General features: G+C 43.2%; 1 protein-coding gene across 4 annotated transcripts in view; it reads right to left on the bottom strand.

Annotated features, from left to right (window-relative positions):
* The window catches only part of CDH12 (cadherin 12), a 671,646-nt gene that overhangs the window by 264,256 nt on the left and 394,861 nt on the right, over window positions 1-12,529 (bottom strand). For 2 of the 4 annotated variants that reach the window (XM_053397110.1, XM_053397109.1), the window contains one exon: window positions 5,968-6,128. The gene's annotated coding sequence lies outside the window, so the exon portion shown is untranslated. Of the gene's footprint in view, window positions 1-5,967; window positions 6,129-6,342; window positions 6,569-6,625; window positions 6,710-12,529 lie in introns of those variants that run through there. The other 2 variants (XM_053397112.1, XM_053397111.1) reach the window with 2 other exon arrangements.

Genomic DNA, 12,529 nt, shown 5'->3' with positions numbered 1-12,529 from the left:
GACATAGCTCATTCAGCTACTTGGCTGAGACACAGTGGAGCGTGTGGGTGTATTATTCTGATTTTATTCTCTGAACTGCCCTAAGACCTATGGGTTTAGGAAGGTATACAAACTGAATAAATCATAATCATAATCATGCACAGAAGCCAGCATATAATATGGTGGGAATCATACACACAGTCCACCTTCTGCAATCCTTCCTCCACCATCCTCTCAAAAATGGGAAGAAGGTTCCTGCATAGCTACATGTCTCCACTGTGCTCAACATAATGCTATATGTTCACCAGAGGGGTGCATGTCTAGTAGTAACTTTGGCTCCACACTGCATCATCATCATCATCCAGTGAGGGCAAAGAGGCTCTTATACTGTGAATATTGTTGTGGACTGTGATTCATTCTCAAGGCTATACGGCAGATTCCTTCACCCCAACCAAATTGTGTGAAGTCTCAAGTGTTCTGTTTCACATTCACTTAATTCTGCAACTCCCATGCAAGTTTAAGGAGATATTAGCTATTACATCAGAGGCGTAATATAATTAACATGTGGAAATTGCACACATATGGAGGGAATTCTTACAATTCATCCCATGGAAGGATATATTCATTTTTGAAGTCTAGAAAGGTGGGGATGTTGGGGGGAGAGGGAGAGATACCAATGGGTGTTTTCTTTTGATTAACTTTTGGGGAAGGAATGCTTCGACTCATGTATATTAATATATACTAATTATGTTGAAGGTGCATTGTTTATTTATGAAACTTGATTCAGTGCAGATTGTTAAATCAGGAGCTACTTAGCTTACTCAAGCTGCCTTAGCAAAGTATATACATCTTTGGAAGAGTGGATATTTTGGAGAAGAGAAAGAAAGGCAGGTATACCTGAATATTATTTATATGGGGTTGATATATGCTAGTGACATTTTTAGGCACCCAGATCACATCAGCTCATCCTCGATCATCATGATATTGTATGATATTATATACAGGTACCTGCTTAACCTGATCTTTTTGCAAGCTAAGGGAACCCTTTTCAACAGAACAACCTTGTGAGGCAGTTTAGGCTAGGCTGATTGATGTGATTAGCCCAAGATCGCCCAATGAGCTTCATCACTGAGTAGGGAATTGAGCCTGACTCATGCCAGACTCAGTCCAATCCAATATTTTCTCAGTTCTGCTACTATGATTTGGCCACTGCCACCTACATTTCAGCATCTTCATTTATTTAACAGGAGTTCTATACTGTTTAATCATCAAACCATCTACATGACACACACATACACATATTCCTTCCATTTGGAGTCTTGAAATCTACTTCAGGTGTGGCTACTCTTGAAGAATACTTGAAAACGATAGCCACCACAGAACTCTGCTTCAACTATTCATAAGGGCAGAAAGTCAATTACATTCACCCTAGTTTAGTTTATTTATTAAATTTATATATCACCCTTCATCCCAAGACCAGTGGCCTCACAACAGGGGTGGGAGGGCTGTTCGCTCCGGGTCCCATGTCTGGGGAATGACAAGAAGGCACTCCGCAGGGGCTTGTGGCAGCGCGAGCAGCCATCGCACCGCCGCAGCCACATGTGGAGCCTCCTCCGTTCGCAGCTGTAGTGGTGACGGAGGGATCCCGGCACTGTCCGTATGGCGCTGGAGCAGTGCCACCAGCAAACTGCTATGTACAGCCCATGTGCTGCGCTGTACACAGCGACGACCTGCCCCGGGTTTCATGACGCCTTCGTTCGCCCCTGCCCGAGACCTCACGGTAGTTCACAAGATGGACTAATTGAATTGTCTCGCAATGTAATGTCAAGTCAAGTAGTTGGTTTTTGCCTTTAAAGCTCTAAAACAGGGATTGGAAACCAGGGGGAAAATGCCCAAATGTAGCCTCTTAGCCCTCAAGAATCTCATTACACCACTCATCCACCCTGCTTAGGGTCTTTCTGGATTGCTTTTGCCTGGCTGGCATGTGTCCTTGCACTTTGAGAATGCCTCTTGCTTTCCTGTATGGAAATGAGGTGTGAAAGCCACCAGTTTGTGCATAGGTGGAAGGCTGGAAGCCTATGCACAAAGGTTAATGTTTACATCAATTGCTCAGCTCACTTTTGGTTCTGGCCCAACCCCAGTGGCCCTGCCCACCACCAACGTTAACTTAGGAACATGGCCCACAGGCTGGAAAAGATTATCTAGCCTTGCTGTTAAAGAGCCAGGGCTATGTGTATGTGAGATTGCACCTCCTCTCACATGTACCTGCCCATAAAGATCAACAGAGGAGGTTGTGCTCTGTGCCCCATCATTTCCAAAAGGTGGCAGCCATGGGGCCATAGGGTCAGCCTTTCTAGACCCCACCTTTAATTGACTTTTTGTTGAAACACTTTCCATTTTCAAAGCCTTTCCACAAAATGGAGGAGCTCAATTGTCACTCCTTTGTTTTGTTTTTCCTTTTTATAAGAAACAACAACATTATTTCATTAGTGATCTCTTATTGTGGGGTAAACTATGGAGCATAGGTTCCAATTGTAGCAAGATGGATGATGAAGAATGCCCGGCTCCCAAAATAGCATAGAGTGCCTCCAGCCCCATGTTGTAGAAAGGAATATGGTGTGAAGAATGGTGAGCAACTTAATGGAATGGGGGGGGGACCCAACAGGTAGGATTTATTTAACAAAGGAGGCGAGGGGCAGGAAGAAAGGAAAGGCTGTGGAACAACAGGAACAATTCAGATACATCTGGTGGGTCTGGAGGCACCACACACTGTTTTGGGATCCTTGGATTGTTCCTCACCATCCAACTTTTTACAGCTTCAACCGATAGTTCCCACCCATAACAAGGGGATTCTGCAGGAAAAGTGGGGTTATTTTAAAATAGTAGCAAAAAAAAAAGTTTATATTTTTAAAATATTGTTTGTAGGGCATTAAGTATTTAGATGGGACGCGGGTGGCGCTGTGGGTAAAACCTCAGCGCCTAGGACTTGCCGATCGCATGGTCGGCAGTTCGAATCCCCGCGGCGGGGTGCGCTCCCGTTGCTCGGTCCCAGCGCTTGCCAACCTAGCAGTTCGAAAGCACCCCCGGGTGCAAGTAGATAAATAGGAACCGCTTACTAGCGGGAAGGTAAACAGCATTTCCGTGTGCTGCGCTGGTTCGCCAGATGCAGCTTGTCACGCTGGCCACACGACCCGGAAGTGTCTTTGGACAGCGCTGGCCCCTGGCCTCTTAAGCGAGATGGGCGCGCAACCCCAGAGTTGGACACGACTGGCCCATATGGGCAGGGGTACCTTTACCTTTTTTAAGTATTTAAATAAAAGATAGAGGATGGGAAACACTAATAAATACATAAATAAATAAATAAATACACTGACAGAGAGAGGACTGAGATCAAACAGAGATGCTTCTCACAAAGCCACCTAGACTATCTGTGGCAGAGTAGAAACTGCACCCCACACCAACTGAACTGAGCATGCTACCCACTGGTTCATCGGATAGAGGATCATTCTTTATACCAGGCATAGGCAAACACGGCCCTCCAGATGTTTTGGGACTACAACTCCCATCATCCCTAGCTAACAGGGACCAGTGGTCAGGGATGATGGGTGTTGTAGTCCCAAAACATCTGGAGGGCCGAGTTTGCCTATGCCTGCTTTATACCAGTGGTTTATATGGCTGAATCCACACACACATAGGACATGATCCCAACCTCATTAAGTGCTTGTAAGACTCATCAATTTCAATCTGAAATTGATGGCACATTTTATTTGCATTTCTCCCTTTGACTCCATTCACAAAACTGTAGTTTCGTGGTAGAGCAGATGCCTTGTATCTCCATGTAATCCCTGGCATCTCCATGTAAAATGATCAGGTGGCAGGTGATGTGAAAATAATTATGTTCAAGACTCTGGAGAGCCACTACCAATCATAGTAGACCCTACTGGGCTTGTTGGACAAATAGTCTGAGCAACTTTCTTTGGTCCCTTTGCAACTTCAGCTGGATTGTGGATACACACCAGTCATTCTACATATTTCCCCACAATCTCGCTGTCCTGTTGTCATGTCACTACCGTGCCCCAGTACGGCAGATGGACAGTGCATTCATATGGCATTTTTCCAATGCAGTTCTGCAACTGCGCTTAAGAGCAGGTCAAGTAAAAACTATTCACAAAGCATGTTCCACACAAGATGGTAGGGGGTGGGTGGGAAATAACTATACTTCAGGTCCCTACTTTTCTTAAAAAAGAAAAAAAGAGTTCCTAAAGAAAAAAAGATGCGCATGAATTTAATACGTATGAAATATGTTCATTAAGAATATGTGTGCCTTATGCAATAATAATATTGTATAGTATGTGGAATGTAGACCATCTGTGCTTTATAATGACTAAAAGTTTAAGCTATGAGCCAGGAAGTACTGTTTAAATAGCACAACAAACTCATAAGGTTATATTGTGTGCACACCATACATGTAAAACACCTTCCCCCTCCCTCACACCAAAAATCCTCTACTTTATTAAGGATACTGGGAACGATAGCTCAGTGAGGGATAAACTACAGTTCCCAGAATTATTTGGGTGTTCATGTGTTTGATGTGCTTTAAACAAGCATCTTTTGCCTCAAACCCTTCCTTACTTGAATGTCTGTCCACAATATGCTACTATGCAGGTATGTTTTAGAGGACAGCTGTAAAGATGACTAAAGTAATATGTGGAACATTCTGAAGACCTGATAAGCACTACATAAACGTTATATATTAGCATTTTCGGTTCCATGCAAATAGTTAATGGTTTTAGCCAACTTTGGAAATCCACCAGCAGATAAAATGCCGTTACTTATGTTGCATGAGCTATATTTGCACTGACTTTACCAAACATTTTCTTTTGTTGTATGGCACACTCCAATGTTTTCTAACAAAAACTGAGTTTTAAAGGCACCAGAAAGGTGACGACGCCATAGGCACTCTCACGTTTAGGCAAACTTTAAAACATTTTGCCACTTCCCTAGTCCACAAATCTCTCAGCTCTTAGTTCAAACCAGAATGGGATGAACACATCTCTGGATTTGCCATTGTTGCAGCCACAATTCGGCTGGCTGCCCGGCAGCAGCCTCAGATGTTAGCATCTGAAGACTTTTACTTAAAAAGATTGTTAATCTTCCAGGACATGCCGGTTTCACCTGCCTGGCCCCCTTCTCAAATAAAACATCTCGACTGTCAGCAGAGTTCTCTCTCTTAACACGCCACCGTGCTTGCTTTGTTCTATCTCTTCCTGACCTTTTAATCAAAATGACTATTCATGTCACACTTTATTAGTGCTGACAACTATAGATTTCATTTCCCGACCGCATCAGAAGCAATTTCCACCCTCTACCTCCAATGCAATTCAGCTGCTAATCTTGCAAGGGGTGGGGGGAATATTAGGGAAGATGCTGTATGTTTAAACCTAAAATTCATATCTACTTCTAGATGCCTTGAATATAACTCACATATTCTTCATTTGCAACCCAGAACACTGAACAAACAGCCAGCCCCGGCATGCATTTGAATCCCTTCTGCCTGCCTCTGTTGCAAGACTTTGAAACTATGAGATCTTTATTGGGCTCGTGATGTTGTCTAATCAATATTTGAAAAGATAAGGTGTTTTTTACATGTCATATCCATGTGCCTGTACACAGACATATATATCCATGTATCAAATCAGTTCCACGGGATTACTAAGATTGCCAGTGTCATCAAATATCTCCTGTAAGAGTTTGCACTTTGGCAGGTACAGGTAAGAAACAAAACAAAATCACCATACGTTCTCCAGAGACAATAGTTCTATTCTGGGATGCTTTCTCTCTAAACTAAACCCCTGTATTCCTCCCCCCTTTTCCCTTCCTGACACAACAAGCTGAGCTGCTGCAGTGCAGAATGTCAGTTTACTCATTTAGAACTTTCAATGCAGAAAATTCAGAGTGATGCAGTCAACCAGATAACGCAGCACTTACCTTAATTGAAAACCCTCGCTTTTGACAAAGCTAACAGGAGGAAGCACTGGTTCAAAATCAGCAGTTATTTGGAGGACAATCTTTAAGTTTTCAATCAGCACCCTCCAGGTAGAGATGCATCCTAGGCTGTCTTTTGCTGTTGACGTTGAACTCCTCACTGTCTAGAAAAAGGAGAGAGAAGGAAAGATAAGCTGGAATCCTCGGGAGGGAGCCGAGTAAGTGAAAGAGTACAAAAGCTCCATTGCTTAAAAGGGGGGTGTTTGACAAAACGTGCTCAGGTCTGAAAGATCTTGTGGCAGCTACGATAGGTTTCTGTCATCTCCCTCGAGCCGTGGGATGATCGTTGACCTGATTAACACACAGCACACTCCTTACATGTGGAGAAAGCACCGGGAGGATAGTTGGGTCGCCGGGGAGTCGCAAAAGGCACCGAGGCCACTTGGGAATGTCATCTCTTCCAGATTAATAGATCTGCCGTTGCAGCTGAGGTTGTAATTTGCAAGGTGGGCTCTGCACTGTGCAAAACCCTCTAATGATTTCAAAAAGCAAAACACATTCCTGCAACGCTGCCTTTTCCAAGGTGCATCAGCGTTCCAAACAGGTTATGGCTGATTAATTGAGCCGACGGATGTAGCCTATTTCATTATGGGATGCTCACAGTATGCAATGCTGAGGGGACTTCACATGCTTTCCTATATAAGCACAGAGACGGACACTCAGGTTCCAGCCGAACAGAAATGAAAGTGATTCCGGTGGGCAAATCTCCCAGATGGCAATTAACTATTGTTGGGTGGGAGGGAGGCAGGTTCCGCCTGGCACATTTGTCAGCGGGAGTAAGCCATTAAGCATGCAAAGTTATTTTTCCAGAAGAGAAATGCTCCTTTCAAAAAACAGGGTTATCAAGTTGGCAGAGAGCAACAGGAATGAGCAGTCAAATTCACTGAAATGCTTCAAAACAAGTCCCACCGCCACCCAAACCCCTCCTGTAGTTGGCATTTGACCGATCGTTTTTTAAAATGGGGAGGGTGTCAATGAACCAGTTAAATAATAAGTATTTAAAACATCAATTAATTAGATTATTTATTTGTACTAGGGATGAGAGAGGATTTCATTTCATTCCACAATCTGGAGTGAATCTTTCCAGTCTGAATTCAACAGATTGTGCTGATATTGGAACACAGACGCGTGGACTAGGTTGCTTGTCTGGCCAGAGCATGGTTTGTTCCAACTTACATTTCCACAAGTTCCTTTCCCCCCTTTAAACGTCTGTTTCTAGCTGCAACAGCCACAAAGTACTATGCTAGTTGCCACACGTGGGGGGGGGGGTAAGTAACTTTCGAGAAAACTATGCAGCACAAAATTAAACTATGGTATTTGCTCCCATAGGAGGCAATGACAGTCACCAAAATGGGTGGCTTTAAAAGAGGATTGGACAAAATAGGGGGAAATAGAGTGTTTCGGATACAGTTAATATTGTAGGAAGACTCCTAGTTTGCAGAGTACATGCAATGGATTTTTGTGAAAACCTTCAGTGGTGACCCTGGAATTCGGTATGGTGAGTTTGCTCACCTCTGGTGGCAGATTTTGGGGTACCATTAAAGGGCACCCAAAATGTCAGTTGTTTATAGAAAATGCAGGTTTGGCTTTTAAACCATAACTGTTCCATCCAAATTTCATCTACTGAAAAATCAGCAAGAAAGTACTGATAATGAATGAAGGTGTGAGCCAGCCAAAGTTAAACACTTTCAGTGGTACCATAAACCACACTTTGATCTTTAGATGAAGGGTGGTGAAGAAGAAGAAGGAGGAGGAGGAGGAGGAGGAGGAGGAGGAGGAGGAGGAGGAGGAGAAGAAGACCTGCCTGATTAACATCCTATGGCCTTTTAAATATATATGATGCATGACTCATGCTAGCTGCATGCATGATGCACAGACCTATCTATGTGGCGATAGACGCACATCGGACTCTTCTGTACAAGGAGGAATTCTTCTTCTTCTTCTTCTTCTTCTTCTTCTTCTTCTTCTTCTTCTTCTCCTCCTCCTCCTCCTCCTCCTACTACTACTACTCCCATTCATTTGAGGATCACAGGACTATTCACAACATAAAAATACAGTAGTCTCCCTGGGAAGAGCATTCCACAAACAAGGAATTCCCCACACATCTTTCAACACATGAGTGGATTGTCAGTTCTGGTAGAATCACATTACTGAGAATTTTATCTGATCAAATTTCAACCTCAAGGTGACTTTTAGCCATTGCAACAGCACAGTACATTGCCACTGGTCCCATCATCTCCTGGCAAATGGAAGGGGATGAAATGGAGGCAGTGAGAGATTTTACTTTCTTGGGCTCCATGATCACTGCAGATGGTGACAGCAGTCATGAAATTAAAAGACGCCTGCTTCTTGGGAGAAAAGATATAACAAACCTAGTCAGCATCTTAAAAAGCAGAGATATCACCTTACCGACAAAGGTCCATATAGTTAAAGCTATGGTTTTCCAAATAGTGATGTATGGAAGTGAGAGCTAGACCATAAAGTAGGCAAATTGCCGAAGAATTGATGCTTTTGAATTATGGTGCTGGAGGAAACTTTTGAGAGTCCCATGGACTGCAAGAAGATTAAATCTCTCAATTCTGAAGGAAATCAGCCCTGAGTGCTCACTGGAAGGACAGATCGTGAAGCTGAGGCTCCAATACTTTGGCCACCTCATGAAAAGAGAAGACTCCCTGGAAAAGACCCTGATGTTGGGAAAGATTGAGGGCACAAGGAGAAGGGGACGACAGAGGACGAGCTGGTTGGACAGTGTTCTCGAAGCTACTAACATGAGTTTGACCAAACTGCGGGAGGCAGTGGAAGACAGAAGTGCCTGGCGTGCTCTGGTCCATGGGGTCATGAAGAGTCGGACACGACTAAACAACTAAACAACAACACAGCACAGAGATGCAGGGTAGATATCGTGATTCAGGCAACATGGAAATCCAGCACCACAAAATTTGGGGTGGAATCAGTGGGTAATGGGAATTGCTGCATGCTGACTCTTAAGGGCAGGTTGGGGACAGGAGATATAATTCTATTACCTTCCCTAAATTGCAGGCAGACTTTAAACTTTCAAATTTAATGCTTTAGAGTAGGTGGAGGAATTGCAGCTTTCAAGTCACTAACTATCAAGTTGCCTACCCATCCTATTGCCAGTGAAGCTCCTAGGATTGCCAATTAACTGGTGGGAAGTGTAGCTTGGCTTTTTTTTTTTTAAAAAAAGTTCCTTTTGTTTTGGGACCAGTTGCCATTAAAAAGTCCCCCATGTTTGTTTTACTTAGGCATTTTTTACACCACCTCTCTATGCAATAAAAGCCCTCTCAATGTTTACATAAAAGACCATGGAACAATTGAAAAGATAAAATACAATTCACTATAGCAGTGTAAATTACTCACCAAATGAGCAATAAGTAGAATAACAGTTACATTAACAGAATTATGCATGTGCAAAATAAAGAAGAGATCTTGACCGTAACAACAACAACAACAATTAGAGCATATGCAAGAAACAAAATCTAGAGCATAAACAATAACAGCAATGTCATACATATAAATGATTGGTGAACCGTTGGCTTCTGAGCCAGAATTGACCCACCAAGTCTTTTAAGTGTCTGCCAGCCTCCATACCATTTTTTCTCAGTGACACTGGCGGTGGTGTTGCTCTGGGTGATGGGTGGCAGGGAATGAATTCCTTCTGCACAGACTCTAGTAGAATCAGGATCAGATTGCTTAGATGTGACCAAATGGGTCTTCTTCTGAGCAACGTCAGTGGCTATTAGGTGAGCCCAAAACTTTTCTGAAAGCTACAGCCTGTTACAGTACAGGGGGATCCCTGTACAATGCAGAACTGCTTGTTCATTTCCAGAAGTGCTTTGTATCCCCCTGCTTTAGAACAAGTTCTGGGCACTGCAGAGAATCCATAAAAAAAATATGAAGAAGGCTCCATTTGGTTAAGGTTGCATGTGATTGTGTGCTATGTATGACATTGCTATTATGGGAGGTTGGAAAAGGCGGAAGATCGAGAAAACAACTGCAGCTCCATCCACTCTGGGATTTGTCCACACCTACCACTGACATGTGACTCCCAACAGGTTTCCGCTGAGGCAGTGTGGTTCTTGGGCCCCAAAAAAGGTAGTTGAGGTTCCAGTCATGGTGACCAGAGTGAGGTTTGATAGAGCAAACTCAGACACACAATGATTTGGATTAAAAATGTCTACAACCTGATTACAGGTGTAGGTGGAATTTTGGCTCAGGCATTGGGTGTATATCTGTTCCAGCATCCTGGCAGAGGACTGAAACATTTTCACAGTCATGCCAAAGATTATGGCTCCCCCAAGCCCCCGATCTACTGAGGTGGCTGTCCAAAGACTGCTGCTAGAAGCTCTATAGCCCATCTGCCTCACACTTAGTTTCTGGACAGAGACTTCCACTGCGACCCTTCTAAGAGAGTACTCTGATTATGCTGCTGGTTCATTCTTTGGGTGATGCACCACTTCACCCAAAGACTGAAAACTAGGATGCCTTAACGGCCTACAGTTGTGATGTTTTGCTATGAGGAAGGCAAAATCCCCAGACCAACCAATTTATCTACAGGCAAATTCCTTTCTGGCAAGTCCCACTGGGATTAGAAGCTTTGGATAAAGTAGGCCTCCAGCTCAGCCGGCTGATTCCTGGCTCATGCAGGCTCATTTGGCATTAATTCCAAATTCCAGCTCAGTGGAAGATACTCTGTGTACGTTACTCATTTTAACTCAGCCGGGGCTCAGCCAAAGCTGGTGTAAGACCCAAAAATAGGGGGTGGCAGAGGCAGGGCCAGCTTTAGGCATGACCACATGCCCATTTAGCTTGGTCACATGACATGGCAACCAGCCAAATATTACTATTTTGAAGGTTTGCTTTCATTCTTCCAAGGCTGACAAAACAACAGCCCCACTGCTGAATGGAGTATGGATCTGGTGTATTTTTGTGTCGGCTTAACTTACAGTTGCTTCCTTTATGTAGCTGCTTATTCATAGGATTGCTCCTGAAGTAAGTTCATGACATTAACATTTGCTTCGGTCTTTCTTCTGTTTTGTGACTGCTTCCCCCACTCCCCTAAATGCAACCCTTCCTCCAAGTTAAAAACAAACATGACCCCCCCCCACCAAAACACAACAACCAAGCAAAATACTCCCACTGTGTTCAAGACATTCCTTTACTATGGATGACTAAGTCAAGAAATAAGCCAGACAAAATGAGTTACTGAAATGAACTACTGGGAATGTAATTGAAGACTTACAGTGGGATTACAGCCCCCCCCCCAAAAAAAGTATTTGTAAATCAGAATGTTTATGACAAATACGTTTCTGGTTATTGAGAAGGCTACAAATACTCCAAGTAAATAAAAGAAGAGATTGGACTGATATGTTTAGAAATATTATTAGATTTTCAGCCCTGTCCTGATACTGTCCCTACCCATTCTTCCTGTTACCTGGTTTCTACTATTGCTGCACCACACGTTTGTGAAGTTCAGCTGTCAGTGTGAAAAGTGACATTTGAAAGGGTGCAAAAACGTCCATCAAAAAAAGTCCTACATTCCTCTCTTTCAAGATCCTTTTCACACCTGTTTTTTTGCCATGCCTCACCTCACCTGCTGCTGCTTCAGCACCATTTTTGACTTGAAAGGACATTGACTATATTCTTATTTTCAGCTCTATTGTTGTGAGCTGAAATGCATGCTAATGCACATTGAAGGTCTCTTCCTTAAATAAGCAAACAAGACACCTTGCTGTGTGATGATTTTTTTTAAGCTTGATGTTCATGAGCAACTCTGGGACAAAAAGGATGTTCGATAAGTCTATTGCTATACTCCAATGAGAATTAAGGGTTGCATGGAATGCTAGTCCCTACTCCGAGTTGACCCACTGAAATTATGAATTTGCACATTTAACTTAGGTCCACTAAATTCAAGCGTTTTCCTCTGAGCAAATTCAGCATGCTGATGTAATAATTAATGCAATGCAGGTCTTCCAATGACTTGTGATGGCCCACATTAATCAGGAGATCATGTTCTACAACATATGTCAATACAGATAACCTTTGTTTAATTCCTAAAGGGCTTCCCTGCTTTATCTGAAGCACTTTAGCTCCCTTGGGAATTCAGAGTACTTTCCAATGCCTTATCCCAATGTGTCTGAAGGGCACAACACCAATACTGAAACGTTTCTCCTGACGCTGCTGCATAATGTTTAGGCACTGGTTTTAATGTACAAAGTCTTAAATAATGTAAGTATGCATGCAACATGGCTCTTGTCAAGAGAACCAGCACTTGCTCCATCTCCAACTCAAGTGCATGTACTACATCATGTGTGAAATAACCCTTCAAGTTTTACTTGCCCAGATAGTCCCAAGGTCAGGACTTGGGAATGTGTGGTCCTCTAGAAGCTACAAGACAGCATCAGAACCTAAGCAGAGCCTGATGAATCCTGGGAGTGGCCCATCTAGGTCCAGCATCCTGTTCACAAATATGTTCACTTTATCTTGG

The sequence above is a fragment of the Podarcis raffonei genome, chromosome 7 (genome assembly GCF_027172205.1).
Source record: "Podarcis raffonei isolate rPodRaf1 chromosome 7, rPodRaf1.pri, whole genome shotgun sequence".
In the NCBI taxonomy this organism is placed as follows: domain Eukaryota; kingdom Metazoa; phylum Chordata; class Lepidosauria; order Squamata; family Lacertidae; genus Podarcis; species Podarcis raffonei.
Note: the sequence above shows the minus strand (reverse complement) of the source record. Positions and strands in the feature narration are given on the sequence as shown.